Source organism: Ranitomeya variabilis, chromosome 1 (genome assembly GCF_051348905.1).
Source record: "Ranitomeya variabilis isolate aRanVar5 chromosome 1, aRanVar5.hap1, whole genome shotgun sequence".
NCBI lineage: Eukaryota > Metazoa > Chordata > Amphibia > Anura > Dendrobatidae > Ranitomeya > Ranitomeya variabilis.
In genome coordinates, this window is record NC_135232.1 from 942421465 (window position 1) to 942440415 (window position 18951).

Below are 18951 nucleotides of genomic sequence, written 5' to 3' on the forward strand. Positions count from 1 at the left end.
TCTACGCCGTAGCCTGGAGCCCTCATTATCATAAGAATATGTCAGTTAATTGTTTTTCTAAAGCTTTATAGTGTAGTTTTAGGTCAGAGGGATGGTTAGGGATGAGCTAGCAAGGTGCAGGGACAGGTAGTGATGGCTACTTGCGGACATGTGCGGCAATTGCGGTTTTGCACTTGTGGTGATACAAAAAACACCGCTGGCAGTGTTTTTTTCCATTGCTGCAAGTACCGCATTTGCCGGATCGCGGCAAAACCGCAAGTGCCGCACATGTCCACAAGTCCCATAGGGAATGAATGAGGCCAAACGCAGTGTTGCCGTAAGTGATCTGTTACACGGCAGATGCGGAAAACCTGCCGGATCTGCTGCAAAAGGCGACTTTCACATCAGCGATTTTTGCCAAAGTCACTGCTGATAGTGTCATACTCACCAAAGGGGGAGGCAGCACTAAAAGCGCCTAGGGCAGCAGAAACTCTAAATACGGCCCTGCACACAGACACACACAGCACCATTCACCTCTCTGCATACACACACACCTCACCTCTGCGCACAGTACCCTGAAGCCGCACCATCGCAGGCAGCTTCCTGTCTTGCACAGCCACGGCACTAAATGATGATGTCATTCAGCCGCTGCTGTGTGAGACAGGAAACGCAGACAAGAAGCAGGACGGATCCATTCCCTGCAGCTCCACTACACTGCCATATTCTCTTGCAGGCAGCGGAGCTGCAGGGATTGCTCCCTGCCCGCCGCACATGAGGAAAATCTGGCCAGGGCCCCATCCCCCCCCCCAGAGCCTCGGGCTGGATAAACTGGCCAGATTGCCCTCATTATTAGCCGACCTGCAGGGGCCCCCCAGAGCCTCCAGGCAACCACACCGGTTGAACCGGCGGTATGTCCACCCATGGTCTGCTCAGTGGCTTATATGGTAGATGTGGCATTTGCCTGCACTAGTGGAGCATCATTATATGCAATTTGCACTTTATATAACATTTTGTTTTACAATGCACCTTATCTTTAACCCCTTCACCCCCAGGGCTTTTTTCGTTTTTTCGTTTTTCGCTTCCCATATTTCCAGAGCCATAACTTTTTTATTTTTCCTTTAATATGGCCATGTGAGGGCTTATTTTTTGCAGGACGAGTTGTACTTTTGAACGATACCATTGGTTTTACCATGTCGTGTAACAGAAAACGGGAAAAAATTCCAAGTGCGGTGAAATTGCAAAAAAAGTTAAATCCTACACTTGTTTTTTGTTTGGCTTTTTTGCTAGGTTCACTAAATGCTAAAACTGACCTGCCATTATGATTCTGCAGGTCATTGCGAGTTCATAGACACCAAACATGTCTAGGTTCTCTTTTATCTAAGTGGTGAAAAAAAATTCCAAAGTTAGCTAAAAAAAAAAAAAAAAAATGCGCAATTTTCCGATAACGGTAGCGTCTCCATTTTTGTGGTCGGGAGGGGCTTATTTTTTGCGTGCCGAGCTGACGTTTTCAATGATACCATTTTGGTGTAGATACGTTCTTTTGATAGCCCGTTATTGCATTTTAATGCAATTTTGCAGCGACCAAAAAAACGTAATTTTGGTGTTTTGATTTTTTTTTCTCGCTATGCCATTTAGCGGTCAGGTTAATCCTTTGTTTTTATTGATAGATCGGGTGATTCTGAACGCGGCGATACCAAATATGTGTAGGTTTGATTTTTTTTGTTTTATTTTGATTGGGGTGAAAGGGGGGTGATTTGAACTTTTATATATTTTTTATTTTTTTATATTTTTAAACACTTTTTTAAAAAATTTTTGGCATGCTTCAACAGCCTCCATAGGAGGCTAGAAGCATGCACAACTCGATCGCCTCTGCTACATAGAGGTGAAGCACAGATCACCTCTATGTAGCAGAAATGCAGGTGTGCTTTGAACGCCGACCACAGGGTGGGGCTCAAAGCAATCGGCCATCAACAACCATAGAGGTCTCAAGGAGACCTCTGGTTGTTATGGCAATGCACCGATGACCCCCGATCATGTGACGGGGGTCAGCGGTGCGAGCACCTCCGGCTGTGCGGCTGGGAGCGCTAGTTAAATGCCGCTGTCAGTGCTTGACAGCGGCATTTAACTAGTTAATGGGCGCGGGCGGATCGCGATTCCGCTCGCGCTCATTGCGCGCACATGTCAGCTGTACAAAACCGCTGACATGTCGCAGCTTTGAGGTGGGCTCACCGCCGGAGCCCACCTCAAAGCAGGGGTTCTGCCAGCTGACGTACTATTCCGTCAGCTGGCAGAAAGGGGTTAACCCCTTATCGTCCAGTGACGGGCAGAGTCGATGTTGTTTTTGCGCCTCTCACTAGTCCGTATTCCTCTCTAGTGTGACCCCGGCCTAAGACCACGTGGCTTATCATAATGGCATGGTTTTTCAGGTGACACAGCTGTTTCCCTGGAAGATCTAGTGACGCTGCTGCACAAAGACCACAATGTGTGAACGCGGCCTTAGGGTATGTGCACATGTCAGCCCCAGCTGACTAGGTCCGGATGTCCGGTGCTGCTGCGCGCCGGTCCCGCCCTCTGTGTATCTGGTCGCTGGGTAACGGCGAAACTCCGCCCGCTGTATGTGACCGGATCCACTTTGATTAATCCGGTGTATGATGTATATGGTTGCGCACATGCGCGCAAAGTCTATTCACATTGGTGCTTATCATCCAGGTGACTGTGTGTCATCAATATAAATACAGGAACCATCACCTTTGCTAGCCACACCCCCTGAAGAAGGTCATCTCGTACTGAAACGTGCGTTGGGGAATTGGTCCCGGCTCCAGTGCTCTGCATCATGACGGGTAATGTAATTTGACTTAGACCTTTTACATTCTGTTTCTTTGTGCCACCAATGTTTACTGTTTTACCAGAAATATGAAGGCAGTATAGGTGTTGTGATTTATCCAGGGGTAGCAATTAAGCACCTATAGGAATATCCTGTTCTTTAAAGCACCTAGTTACATCTGCCCCCTTTTTCTTATTATTACCTATATGGTGACACATCCAAACCTCTATTTGCCCATGATGTACAGCTCTGTAGCCGGCACCTGATATCTTGGGATCTTTGTATCACTGACCCAGTGTTTATTTCTAGTCCATTTGACTGTTTTACACGTGCTCCTTTTATATTTATCTGTTTTTGTGTACTATTTGGCATTAATAAAAACAATTTTGTATTTTCTATAATTAGCTATGACTCAGTTCTTTTTTTCTATATACATGTTAAGTATTTGTTGCTTAACATGTGCACAAACATTTTTATGCATCAAAAAACTTGTCTTTTGGCAGGAACAATGCTGCATAAAAAACGTGCTTTATTAGGTGTAGTTTTTACATATTTTTTCCAATTTATTATCCAAAATGATGCAAAAATGCTGAAAGAATTGACATGCTGGAGATTTGAAACTGCTTCAAATCTGCAAGAAAAAAATAAGCAAAGTGTGCTCAGAAATCTCATTTACTTTGCTGGGACAATAAAATGTTGCAATTTTTCGCTTCAAAAATGCGTGGCAATGATGCAGCAAAAATGCATCATGCGAATTTACCCTAAGGAAAAAAAATCATCTAATCTGAACCTGGGTCAGTTATGTATTTGATGTATTTGCATGAGCAAAGCGAAGATCAGTTACCGCCACTTAAGTGAGCTGCATTTCATCACAAAAATGTTCTGCTCTAGTTTAGGCAAAACATTACATTACATCAGGCATAAAATAGGAGCCTTTATTTTTAACTATTATGTAGTATATGTTTTTTTCCACTAGATGGTGCCAAGTACATGCACAAAATTACTCTGGAGTCTACTATTTCTTTACTAGATAGCAACTTTCATAAAAATTTTAATAAACTCCCAATTCTCTTCTTATCAGTGAACAGGAAGATTCTGATTTATAGCCAAACGGATTGCTCACACTGCCGTAGATTACGCTAATGATATTAGGCTCAAAATGTCAGAGTCACCTTAGTGTGAGCCGATTCTCTCACATGAGAAAATCGTAGCACATTTGCAAAGAATACGGAAAACTTAATTTCTATATCTTCTCCATTGTCTCCATAGAATTCATAGAATTCCACTCCAGATAATCCAGGACTTCTTCTGACTCTTGGCGAACTTTGAGGTACACTTGAGATCATTGTCCTGCTGCAGGAAGCTCCATTGACAACAGGTTTCCAATGTCAATGGAATTAAAGCAGTCTTCTATAAGCCCAAGAAAAATCATATAAATTTCTCCAACATCTGTTGGCTTGTCCTATGAAAACAGTTATAACTTTTCTACTGACTGTAGGCTGCATTTTCTATTATATGTAGTGATGGGCGAACCCAAACAGTAAAGTTTGGGGTCTATACTGAACACCTAGCAATCTGTGCATGGACGAGGAACACAGACTTCTCCAGGAAGTCCATGTTACTGTTTGAGGTTCGGCACCCTGAACATTGACTGTTTTCCACACTGTCATCTGTGTGACATCGTGAGAAACACCGGTGGCTCTGATCTGTAGTAAATTAGTTACCATCGGTGAGAGACCTGCAGTTCCCATGCTGTCAGATGACAGCATGTGAGCCAGCAGCTGTGACCAATGGTAAAAAGGTTACCGCCAGTCACAGGCGTCGGCAGATGAAAGTACTACTCTCGTCATCCTACACCTTCAGTCCCTGATAGCAGGCGAGGCTGATAAGAGTATTCATCAGCCAGTGCCTGTGCTATAAATAAATAAAAAAAATGACATGGGGTCCCTTCTATTTTTGATAACCAGGGTGGCAAAACGGACAGCTGTAGGCTGCAGCACCCAGCCATCAGCTTTTTCATGGATGGTTATAAAGAATAGATGGGTTCCACTCCGTTCTTCCTGCTCTCTTACCTGCTATTCTTCATGCATCATTATCAATAGTGCTTTTTCCAGCAGACAAACAATTGGTATTGTAGTGCTTATGATTGTGTCATCAGCACTGGCCATGTTGTTGGAATATTCAAAGCAGCGCAACACAGCACATACGTCCCGCATCAAGACCCAGTCATTGATGATGTAGTGTGGTTGTCCTGCCTAGCAACTCACCCGTGCATGCTGCAGCTGAGATTCTACAATTGCCTGCTGCTTATCACACACACTCTTTATTAACATCAGCCGACCACTTGGGGTTCATGTTAATCTGGGAAAGGGGACAATATCCCTGAAAATTACCAGGATCTATCAATATCAGCTCACAACTGTTTGCGTAGCCTTTTCTGGTTATTTTATGTGGGGGACCCAAAAATATGATGTAGGGTCCCCCAATAATTTCAAACGAGCAAAGGCTAAACAGACAGCGGTGGACTGATATGAATAGCTCGGGAAGGAGCCAGGGAAATTGGCCCCTGTTATGGACCTGGTGGTTAGGAGCACCCGGAATGACCTGATGAGTAAACTAGTAATCGGAACAAGCTCTGGGAAAGTGGGAACTCTGCTGACCGCAAACTCTACTCCTATCACACACACTAGAAATAGCCATGGAGCGTACCTAACTCTCCCTAGACGCCTCTTCACAGCCTAAGAGCTAACTACCCCTAAAGATAGAAATAGAAGCCTAACCTTGCCTCAGAGAAATTCCCCAAAGGTAAAGGCAGCCCCCCACATATATTGACTGTGAGTTAAGAGGAAAGTTACAAACACAGGAATGAAACAGGTTTTAGCAAAGGAGGCCAGACTTCACTAAATAGTCAGAGGATAGAAAAGGGAACTATGCGGTCAGCACAAAAGACTAAAAAAAGACACGCAGAGTAAGCAAAAAGACTCCCCACACCGACTCACGGTGTGGAGGTGCCACTCTGCACCCCAGAGCTTCCAGCTAGCAAGGGAATATCATGATAGCAAGCTGGACTAGAAATTAGCAGTACTAAGAAATATATTCAGGAAGCAGTAACAACAAATGAACTAGCAAAGACTTAGCTTCTGCTGGAGTAGACAGGTCCTCAGAGAAGTCCAAGAGAGATCTGAACCAATACTGAAACATTGACAGCTGGCATCAAGTAACGATCTGAGTGGAGTTAAATAGGGAAGCCAGCATAGCAATAAACGAGAGCAGCTGACAAAACCAACCTCAGTGACCAGCAGTTCCGCTCAAAGCCACCAGAGGGAGTCCAAGAGCAGAACTAACCAAAGTACCATTCATGACCACAGGAGGGAGTCCGAGAACGGAATTCACAACAGGCCCCCCTCCCAGGCTAAGAACATCCAGAAATGGTGCATCAATAATATGTGCCAAATCTGGTGCTTAGCATCGCTCTTCTCACTTGTCTTGGTGCGGTGGCAGGTGGGGTCATAGTTGTGGGGTTGATATCAGTTTTGTATTGTCAGCTGACATCAAGCGAACGGGTTCGTAATGGAGAGGTGTCTACAATACACCTCCATTACTAACCCCATAGTTAGATTGTAAAAAACAAACAGCTAAAATAAAGTCCTTTAATTGAAATAAAGACACTGCCACCTTTATTTGAAATAATATTAAAAAAACAAAGTTATACTCACCTTTGATGCTCATGTACCCTGTAATAGACAAAAAATAATAAAACACCATATTCCTCACCTGTCCGATGAGAATCCATTAATGGGCCATGTCCCACAACAAGCAGAATGATTTGGACAGCGGTCACAACAGTGATGCGACCGCTACCCATGCCAGTCGGCTCACACAGAGCGTAACAACACTCCTGCAGTGTGTAGCGGTGATATCAAAAAGGTCATCCGAGTTCATAGCTGATGAACCCCGGCCACCTAACTTACAGCACCGCTCACTGTGTTAGAAAGTTCCCACGAGTGCTCATATCAGTGAGGTGACCTGGGTTCATCAGCTATGAACTCCGGTGATCTTACGTCACCATTGTTTGTTTTGAATGCGCTGGTTATCAAAAATAGAAGAGACCCCACGTCATTTTTTTATTTATAGCCAGGCGCTGGCTGATGAATACTCTCATCAGCCTCGCCTGCTCTTGCCGCTATCAACAGCAGGCGTAGGACGATGAGAATAGTACTCTCATTAGCCGACACCTGTGACCGGCAGTAACCTTTTTACCACCGGTCACAACAGCTGACTCACTCTCTGTCATCTAACAGTGTGGGAACCGTAGCGCTCTGACCAGCGGTAACAATCTTACCGCCGATCAGAGCCCATGTTTTCGCAGATGACAGCGTGGCACACAATGGATGTTTAAGCCCTCATTCATTTCAATGACTTTTTTAAATGATTGTCGAAACCCGCTGGACCCGAACATCCACGGGTTCACCCATCACTAGTTATATACAATTTGTGACCGCCATGTACTGTATTAGTGAATGAACCACATTACAATTTTCTTAATACAAGCAGATAAATTAATTCAATAAGCAACTCAACTATTCATGTCAGTGTCTAAGGGAAATAACATCTGATACCTTAATACCCTGTCATCAGCACAAATGTAAATCATCAGATGACTCACTGGAGATGTGATGGCAACAAGCAATAAGTCTGAATGCCAAAAGCAACTGCCCAAATCGATGCCGCAAGCTGTAAGGCTGTGTGCCCACGATGAATTTTAGGTAAGTTTTTGATGCTGCGTATTTTCTCTGCATCAAAAACATAGGTTCTTATAGTTCCAGCACAGTGGATGAGCTTTATAGAAATTTCGTACCAACTGTCTTTTTTTTTACTTTTTACAAATCCGCAGCCTATCAATTTCTTTTGCGTGTACGCTGAGTTTCATGTCCGGATTATTTCCAATAGATTTGCATTAGATGCGGAAAATCTGCAGTTAAAAAACACATGTGTGTTTTTAATGCTTTTCAGGAGCGGAAATATACTAAAAACACAGGTAATCTACACATGACTATATCAATAAGGTTTTGCCAAAGCCAAATACCAGGAAGTATCAAACACAGAGTAGTTTTATTTAAATCATGACACACCAAAAAGACAAAAACTGCAGCATTAGAAACACGATAAAAACGCAATGAAGAAAATGCAAGTAACCAAATTTACTTAATAGGTGCAGAAAAGGTGCGGAAAATCTGCAACATCAAAACTCACCAAATGCTCATTATAGGAATTTTAGCCTTAGGCCCAATTCACACATTCAGTATTTGGTCAGTATTAGGCCGGGGTCACACTTGCAAGTGCAATGTGAGAAACTCGCAAGAGTCTGTCGCATCAATACCCGGCACTCAGGACAGGAGCGTTCAGCTGCATAGAAATACATACAGCCGCACACTCCGGTCCCGAGTGCCGGCGCAGTGCCGGGTATTGATGCGAGAGATTCGTGCGAGTTTCTGGCATTGCACTCGCAAGTGTGAACCCGGCCTTTTACATCATTACTTGATCACCTTCACACATTGGTGGTGTATTGAGTTGTCTACCTTAACACACATCACTAATGTAATAAAACTGTACTAACACTACCAGCCATTCTCACGTGAGGATACCAAGATTAAAATGTACTAAATACCACAGTAAAAAAAAAAGGAAGTGACCTAATTTACCTAATAGCTACAAAAATTCTGAAGAAAATCTGCAAGATTTAACATTGCAGGCTGTCACAGTTGAGCAAAGTAGTGTAGTTCCTTAGAGTGAAAGCAGAATTTGATACAGGTCCCCCAATGAGGAAATTTGTCCTGCATATTAGTGGAAACAGTCATTGCAAATTTGGGAATGCCCTGGTCAAAAAGAGTTTGGACCCCAGGAACTGGAGTGGGGCTAAACCATTCTGAAATTGCAAACAATGTTAATGTTTATAACCACATACTTCTCAACCTTAAATGATTGGCAACAGGGACCACTATTGTGGCACGCTCACAGTATGATGCCTCCCAACACGGAATGACTCTATGTGATTGGAACACCTAACAGGGCCGTGGGGTACTCGGTACCAGGTCCGGTACTTAAAGGGATGTGTCACGGCGGTGGTGACCCTGTCCGTGGCCCTGGGTGCTCATGTTAAAGGAACGGTCTTTAAAGGGGTTTGAGAAATAAAGTTTGCTCGTGACGCCACCTGTGGTATTCGGTCAGGGGTCACCAACGCTGCTTAAAGGGGTCCACTGGGGTGATGTTATGGCAGCAGGGATGGTATGGCTTCCCACAGGTGAACCTGAGTCCCCAGGGCTCCCAGAGTAGTAGATGAAGTTGGTGGTAAGCAGTGTAGTAAGAAAACAGAGGACACAGGATTGCCGTCTATTAACCTCTTTACTGTATGATTCAGGCAGCCACAGTCCAGGGTACCGGATCTCATGTGCTGGTGGTGGTCCGGCCAGCTTGGAAGCGTCTCCGGAATCCCCCTAACCAGGTGGAGTTGGAAGCCTTCTTTCTAGCGCTGTGTTGTTGTAGTCCCTTGCTGCCTTAGGCCTCACACAAGGTCATCACGTTCTCTCTGTCCCCCTTTAGGTAGGACACTAACCCGTACAACCGGTAACTCAAGCCTTTTTACAGGTTTTCTATCACGGCCTGGGCTCTATCTGTTACTGTGTTCTCAGGTGTTAATGGTGGACAGGTTGAAATCTAGCTGTCCGCCGGTTTCTGCCGTGGGGCATGAAGTTACCCCCATAACCTCGGTCTTCCGGCTACAGGTATATGCGCTTAGCGTGGAAGAAGTTCAGTCGCAAATTCTCTCTCCAGTTCTTCACTTAGCCTTTGCTCCTTCCTCCTTTCAGTCTCTTTACAAGTTGCTCTGCTCTCTTTTTCCTTCCCAGAAGCTGCAGAATCACTATTCTGCACGGCCCCAGCTTTTTTTCCTCGCTCTCTTCTCACCAACTGCCTCTCTCCAACTGACTAGCAACTGCCTAGCAACTGACTCCTCCTCCCGACCAGAGAGAGCAGCTCCATTGAAGTTGGGTGTAGAGCTCCCCCTTCTGGCCTGGAGTTAGGACGGTGTTGTATGTGCTGAATACCTGTTAAAGTGATCCTTCTTCACTTCCAATCATGACATCATTCTCCCCGTGAGGAAAGCAATGCCCCTGTAACAACCGGTTACCTGGGTTGTTACTCCCGTTAAATACAGTACTCCAGGACTGGGAAAACAAAAACAACAATAAATTGGTTAATGACATGTACAAAAATTTTTGAAATGCATTTTAACTGGTAAAATAACTTTTTCTTCCCTTTATGGGAGGCTGTTTTCTTGAACGTTACATAACACAAGTGCAAACATTTTTAAAGTGCACAACATTACATTAATAACACTTTTACTTCTTGTTCCAGGGCAGGTCCTCAGGTCTGCATTCTCCTGGACTGGAGGCCAGCTGGATCTTCTCTTTTGGGGGCACTTGCATGGACTGCACAATTTTGGTTAGTGCAGCCACACTTTTGGTCAGTTCCTGGACCTGGAGATGTAGGTCTGCAGAGTCTCTCTTTAAAGTCACTCAGGGTGTGGGATTCCCCTGAATATTGTGGCAACCAGGCCGCTCCTGGTATATAGAGCCTGGATAGCAGCATTATGGGAGCTGTAGCTGTGGTGGGGTCCTGCCGTTTGCAGGAGCTGCGGCCACCGCTTGGTCTGGCGGCATCATGGAGGCTGCGGCTGCGTCTGCCGCCGACGCTAAATCTCCACCCGGGCTTGACATGTTCCTTCTCCCCCTGTTAACTTCAGCCAGGCCCTGCACTCTATTACCTTGGTCAGTGGCTGCTCCATCGACGAGCTGGAAGAACTCCTTCCGGTCTCCAAGTCAGGACTTCCTGCTTTCCACCTGCTCACAACAGATTGCGCCAGAGCTTCACTTCGTTCTCTTTCTTCTGGGTGCCGCCCATGATGGCACGCCCCCTCTGCTTCCCGCCTGTCATGTGGCGCTGTAATGGCGGCAGTTTTGAAAATTCTTTTGCGCGCACCGTGTGACGCAGTTATGGCGATGATTTAGAAACCCACTAAAGTCTCTGGTACACAATTTAATAAAGTCTCTCTAGTTTCTCAATAAAGCACAGTCTCTTAGGCGCACAAGACCCGTTTGCTGGGTCGGTCAATCCTGTTTGTGACGCCAAAATGGAACGCCCGCCAGGGCCATGGGGTACTCGGTACCGGGTCTCGTACTTTAAAGGGATGTGTCATGGCAGCAGTGACCCAGTCCTTGGTCCTGGGCACCCATGTTAAAGGAAAAGTCTTTAAAGGGATTGGTGAATAATAAAAGTTTGTGATGCCACCTGTGGTATTTGGTCAGGGGTGACCGACGCTGCTTAAAGGGGTTCACTCGAGTGATGTTATGGCAGCAGGGATGGTATGGCTTCCCACAGGTGAACCTGAGTCCCCAGGGCTCCCGGTGTAGTACATGAAGATGGTGGTAGGCAGTGTAGTAAGAAAACAGAGGACACAGGATTGCCGTCTCTTTACCTCTTTACTGTATGATTCAGGCAGCCACAGTCCAGGGTACCGGATCTCAGGTGCTGGTGGTGATCCGACCGGCTTGGAAGCGTCTCAGGAATCCCCCTAACCAGGTGGAGTTGGCAGCCTTCCTTCTATCGCTGTGTTGTTGTCCTCCCGACCAGAGAGAGCAGCTCCCCTAAAGTCAGGTGTAGAGTTCCCCCTTCTGGCCTGGTGTTAGAATGGTGTATGTGCTGAATACCTGTTAAAGGGATCATTCTTTGCTTCCAAGCATGACATCACTCTCCCCGTGAGAAAAGCAATGCCACGGTTAACAACTGGTTACTTGGGGTGTTACATGATGCCCCACCACACAATATGAAGCCCCATCAATGCACCCACACACTGTATGATGGTTCCTCACAAAATATGATGCCCTGCAATATTATGATTCCCCACAGTGCTGCTCACCACAAACACTGAAGCCCCCTCTCAGTATGGTGTGCCTTCCTCTCATCCTAACAATTGACTGGATAAAAAAAATACAAATATTTGCCTAGCCCTAATCCCATGATGAGCAAATGTGAAAACTTTTCTTCATACACATTTTGGAATTTTTTTCACCACTTAAATAAAAAGTAAACTATACATGTTAGGTATCTGCGCACTTGTTCTATCCTGGGGATCATTTTACCAGGTCAGTTTAACCCTATAGTGAACATGGTAAATAAAAAAATAAACAAAGAAAAATTGCGGAATTGCACTTTTTTCGCAAGGTCATTGCACTTGGAATTTTTGCCCATTTTCCGGTACATTATTTGGTAAAATTAATGGTGTCATTCAAAAGTACAACTCGTCCTGCAAAAAAACAAACCCTCATAAGGCTATATTGACAGAAAATTTAAAAAAATTATGACTCTCTGAAGAAGGGGAGGAAAAGAACAAAAACGGAAAATGGGTACATAGCGTTAAGGGGTTAAGAGATCAAAAACATCATAGTGCATATGTTTTAAGGCAGGAAAGATATATATCCTGGTACCGTGTTAGCCAGTAGATAGAAAAATGTTTAGAATTGAGAGTCCTCAGTGGTTGATACCTTTTAATGGCTAACTGAAAAGATGGTAACAAATTGCCAGCTTTCAGGACTACTCAGCTCTCTTCATCATAGTCTATGCCTGATGAAGAGACCTGAGTAGTCTCGAAAGCTTGCAATTTGTTACCATCTTTTCAGTTAGCCATTAAAAGGTATCAACCACTGAGGACTCTCAATTCTAAACATTTTTCTATGTTTTAAGGCGGAATCCACCTGAAAAAGACGTTGCGTGTATAGACCCTTATTTGGTCTTCTCTTTGGCAAATACATGGTATTTACATATCATAGTCCAAAGTTATGTGATGAACCAGTAAGTACTGTTCCAAGTCAAAAGTCTATATTTGTCTAATATCCTTCAGTACACACCTTGCATACACTGAGGGTTGTATATAGTTTGCTGTTTAACACATAGAGAACATTTAATTGCATTCTGCACCGTTAGGGTTTATGTATAATAAAAGTAGACTAGGGACATTCGCTGCACTTTGGCAAAGTTCTCAAACTCCCTGTTTGCAGAATGCAATAATAATCTTCATTGTTTACTTCTGGTTGCAAAAATTCAAAAACTTTCTACAATTGCGGTAAAGTTATCTAGGTGGTTTGTTCTAAGCAGCCAAGCCCTTATGTGTCCATTACATCACTATGGACCAATTTATAGCCAGAAGGAAAAGACATCAAAGGTCCGTAATAAATGGCAACAACCAGAGATCTTTAACACTTTGAAATAATGTTGTAGAAATTATACTGATAAGTTGTACAGCCTTTTATTATAAAGTGTAAAAAAAACATTTTGCAGATACTTTAATACTCATTGAAAAGTTAAAATGACAGTAAATCCAAATCAAGGTTTTCAGCCTCTTTGTGGTTAGCAGAATGTAATATGGCTGCAATCAACTGTTCCATCGGTTGTGTAACGCTTCCTACAACTTTACATAACAGGAAAACGCCAAGTGAGCATTATTCAGGTATAGCTAGGTGGACTTGAGGTCATAGGTTTCAGTGCTTGGATCATGGGAATAAAATGCTGACAACTATGACAAAGTATGTCAGTGAACTTTGCTCCAGGTGTATACTGGTCACTTTTTGGCCATGTTCACACTTTGCAGTCTTGATCCAGTTTCATACATGCTTTCTTTCACCCAATCAGGAACAAAGACTAAAAGAATAGAAAGCATAATTTAATGCTTATGAGTCTTGTTTTTAGGTGGTCTCTTTAATAGGAAGGATGGTGTAACCAGATCAGGGCTTCTTTTACTGTGATTGACAAACAGTGGAAGGAAGGACTGGCTAAGCTTTCTTTAACGGGAATCTGTCACTCCCCCAGGGCCTGTTAAGGTGAAAGAGCCACCTTCAGCAGCACCAAGGCTGCACTCTGTGAAGGTGGCTCTTATGCTTAGTATCCCTAGGAACGCGCCATACTTCTATTGAGTTAGGGAGGTATGATTTCTCCCTGACTCAAGTGCCTCGCAGCCGTCCATCATCCCACCGGGCGCCGCCTTCTCTCTGTCTTGTGCTGTCACCCGCGCCTGCGCTCTGCAATTATTTCTGGTTAGAAGGAGCAAAAAGATCATGTCCATATGTGTGGGAGCACCACAATTAAATATCAAAAGAGATATGCATACATATGTATCAAAAAAAACTCATTTTTATTAGATAGCACAGAAAACACATTTCTTACAGAAACCAAGATTAAAAACATCTAAAAGTGCAAAGAACACAGCACAACGTTGCAAGAGTAGTCATTTCCTAGTATAAGGAAAAATGACAAACCACACCCCCGCCCCTATCAAGGAGGGAAACTAAATGTTTGTTAAGTACAATAGCCTGTGATAGAATAATATGGCTAAAGACACTTAATGGTAAGTATACCAAAGTTAATAAACAATGAATATATGCCCCTCAAAAAATAATAACTTACAAGATGCTCAATGCAAGTAAATACAAAGAATGCCTAAATATCATAGTACCACATGGCCTGGAAAAATACATGTACAAAAGAAAAAAGAAGAAAAAATGCAAACGGACGTGTGATAAATAGATACTATATGGCCACGGGTATATGACAGAGCCCACCAGAAATGCACTGCAATCAAAACCTAACTAGGTGTATACATGCGCCCTGTGAGTCCCAAAGGGAGCAAATGAAATACCAGGCAAATGCAGGCTGCTGGGAAAGTAGGCAAACGAAAGGGGGGAAAACAAAGGGGGATGTGGGATGCAAACCCACGCGTATCGCCGCTCCTGTGGCGGCTTCCTCAGGGAAAAGTGGCATCCTGAAAGAAATGTTAGACGGTACTATATACAAGTTTCATGATGAGACAAACAACGATCACCTGTCTGGAGCAACAGCAGGGAAGCACGAGGAGTGAACTGGCCGCGGCCATGTTGTGCAATGTCGATCCCACCAGGTTACTAATAAAGTTGCATTGATCGCCGGGACTGCGCATGCGCAATAGGCACCGGCAAGCTGCAGAGATATTACTGCAGAACGGACGAGTGAAGCCGTGATTGTTCCTGGATGCGCCTGCGCACCTCAGTCACCCAGCATAATGTAGTGCTATTGTTAGACGCCAATGTCAGCAAAGGGATGCAATGATAGCTGAAGTTGCGCACAACGCGGTGGGCACAATAAGATTATTGCCGAATGGTCACATGAGACCAAAAACATATCCAAATACACCTGCGCACCCCAGTCACACAGCACAAAGCCGTCAATACATTGTACAGACAGAGCCGGTATATTTACTGCACGTGTCGCCCACGATACAGGCTTGACGTGCGCGACAGAATAACAGAATATATACACAAGGCACAGTTTGGAATTGTCTCTGTATATATTGAAGAACAAGAGTACAAAGTATACATACAATACCAATGTGCATATATAGCCACAAGGGGAGACCATATCAAAAATAAATATAAATAAAGTGTAATCCTTGATAGACTAGAGATATGCAGACGCCACCAAATTGGATCAAATATGTTTACCAGACGACATTAAAATACAATCCCCAAACATACATAGATGTGCGAGGGAAACATAGACACATGAGAAAAATGTAGACACATATGAAAAATGAAAAAGGAAAACACTGAAAAGCATAATTAATAAAGGAGACAATATGTACAGGCCACATGTGCTTTTTAATGAACCGGTAGATGGTGAGGCGGTAATGAGAAAACCCAAACCGGGGTCCCCATGAAGGTGTTTTTCAAATGGAAGACATAAAATGGAAAAATGATGATAAGTATTGTGGGCTAAAGAAAGATGGACTTTGAGCTAAGTGGCAAAAAGCCAAAACATGCAATGTCCTTGCCAATTATACAGGTTTGAATGACAGGCTAATACGCCATATAATCTCTCTACCATGTGGTACTATGATGAACTCGGTAAAGAATGTATTGTAACATTGTGTGGACCACCTGGATACATATATTGACATACCAAGGACTACCCGATGACAAGATCAAGAACCCCCACACACAGTCACATTCCACCCCGGTAAAACCAGAAGTGACTGGTCAGGCATAAAAGCCAGTGAATAAGAGCTCTTCATTGAGTCCATTTGGAGACATACTTTTCAGGTCAAAAATCCAGCGTGACTCTCGTCGTAAAAGTTCTTTGGTTAAGTCGCCACCACGGATATTACTCAGAACCTGGTCGATAACCATGATCCGCATATGCTGGTGCCTACTATTGTGGTATGCCAGAAAATGGGATGCGACAGACGAGATGGATTTCCCTTTTTCCATGTCCGTCTTGGCATTAGCAATGTTCGACATGTGTTGTTGAGCCCTCCGCCTAACTTCTTGGGATGTTTGTCCGACGTATAGCTTGGGACACGTGCAGACCAATACATAGATTACATTCCTTGACCTGCAGTTAAAGTACCTCCTCGTTTTCAGTTCTCCTGGAAAAATCGTCAAAGATAAGGAGTCAGTGGCAGTCATATACGGGCAAACATTGCAGTTTCCACATGGAAAGGTACCCTTCAGTCTATGTCCTGTCCCCAGACTCCTAGTGGGCCTTTTAAAATGACTGTTGGTAAGAACATCTTTCAGGTTCTTGGCCCTCCTGGCGGTAATTCTGGGTCTATCTGATAGGAAAGGCCGCAGTCTGGGCTCATTCAGCAATATCCCCCAGTGTCTTCCCAAGATGCTGTGCACATCCCCCCATTGATTATTATATGCCGTAATCAGATTGATAGTTGGCATATTCCTTGGGGCTTGGGGTTCCAACAGACTAAGTCTATCACTGTGTCGAGAGTACTCAAAAGCACGTGCTATGATCTTATTGGGATAGCCACGCTTTGACAAGCGGGTAGTGAGATCACGTGCCCCCTCTCGAAAATCTGAGTCCGAGCTGCAATTACGCCTTACCCTCAAAAATTGGCCTTTTGGGAGATTATTCCGTAGATGTCGAGGATGGAAGCTAGAAAAATGAAGAAGATTGTTCGTAGCTGTCATCTTGCGGAAGATCTTGGTTTGAATTTGATTGCCAACCTTCATAACTTTTAGATCTAGAAAGTCCACCGATGTTGTAGATAAAGAGGCTGTGAGAGAAATGTTGAACACATTGTTATTCAGTGTAGAGATGAAATTCCTACAATCAATCTCAGAGCCCGTCCACAGAAACAACAAATCATCGATGTAGCGAAACCATCGAAGTACGTTGGCCTCAAACTCCCGCAAAGGGCGCACCTGTGTCTCCTCCCACCAGCCCATGAATAGGTTGGCATAGGAGGGTGCACAGCGAGCGCCCATTGATGTGCCGGCAATTTGCTTGTAAAAAACTTTGTCAAAAACAAAATAGCTGTTGGACAGAACGAAGTACAAAAGATCCAAAATAAAGGACTGATGTCTGCGGTCACCTGTAATCTGTTGATTCAGAAAAAATGCGACCGCCTCAAGGCCCAGTGCATGTCCAATACAGGTGTACAAAGATGTGACATCCATCGTAACAAGGATGGTATTCTCCGGAACCATCAAATCTTGTAGCTGTCGAATCAGATGAGAGGTGTCTTGAATATAGGACTCTAAACGGATGACAAACGGTTGCAGGAAGTGATCTAAATAAATACATGGTCTCTCATACAAACCGCCGATACCAGCCACAATCGGCCTACCAGGTGGCTCTTGAATCGATTTATGAATCTTCGGGAGAAGATATAAGGTAGGTACGATCGGGGATGCTGTTGTCAAAAACTTGAATTCACTGTTATCCAGGATGTTATTGTGCTTGGCGGAGATTAGAAGATGATCCAGCTTCTTTTTAAAAGTACCTGTGGGGTCAGAGGGTAAGACTTGATAACATAAAGTATCACTAAGCTGACGCCGGGCTTCCCTTAGGTACATGTCAATGGGCCAAAGAACAATGTTCCCGCCCTTGTCCGCCTCTTTTATGATAAAGGACGGATTTTCTTTAAGTTTAGTCAGAATTTTTCTCTCTCTAAACCCCAAGTTTTCACCTTGGTGCTTGTTAAGCTGGAGTTTAGCCACATCCTGACTAACCATATCAAAAAATATTTGAATGGTTGGAGATATTGTGAATGATGGAGTCGCTTGTGAGGGCAAATGCCAAGATCTCTGACCATACCTGGGGCACTCGTTTTCTTCCAGAAGTTGTACAAGGTCACTGAAGACCTGTCTTTCGTCCTGTGGTAGCGAGTCCATGATAGAGGGCTGATGATGTATGAGTTTGCAATTATTTCTCGGGCATGCGCCGTGCGTGCTGCCCTGGAACTTACAATAAGTGATGTAAGTAGATCGCGCCTGCGCACAGCGGAGGCCCCAGATCCCGCTCCGCAGTGTGTTATGATGTATTCACACTGCGGGGCTGGGAATCTGGTGCTGTGCTCAGGCACGATCTACTTACCGTATATACTCGAGTATAAGCCGAGATTTTCAGCCCATTTGTTAGGCTGAAATTGCCCCTCTCGATTTATACTCGAGTCATTGTCCCTGGGGGGTCGGCGGGGAGGGGGAGTGACGGCTGTGACATACTCACCTGCTTCCGGCGCGGTCCCTCCATCTCCAATGGTCTCCGAGCACTGACAGGTTCTTCCAGCATTGAGCGGTCACATGGTACTGCTCATTACAGTAATGAATATGGATGCGACTCCACTCCCATAGGGGTGGAGTCGCATATTCATTACTGTAATGAGCGGTACCAGTGACCGCTGAAAGCGGGAAGAGCTGCCGCGCCCGGAGAGTTCATCAGAGAAGCTGCCAGGGACCGTGCCGGGAGCATGTGAGTATAATGGGGAGGGGGAGCACAGAGATATTCACCTCTCCTCGTTCCACCGCCGGGCGCCATCTTCTGCGTCATCTGCCTGTGAAGCTCACGTGGTTAGTGTGCGCCCTCTGCCTGAGCGTCAGTGCGGAGGATGGGGAAGACACAGCGGCACCCGGCGGTGGAACGGGGAAAGGTGACTATAGCAAGTGCTGGGGACCTGAGCGACGAGAGGTGAGTACATACTATTTTTTTTTTTTAATCGCAGCAACAGCATATGGGGCATAATAGTCTATGGAGCATCTTATGGGGCCATAATC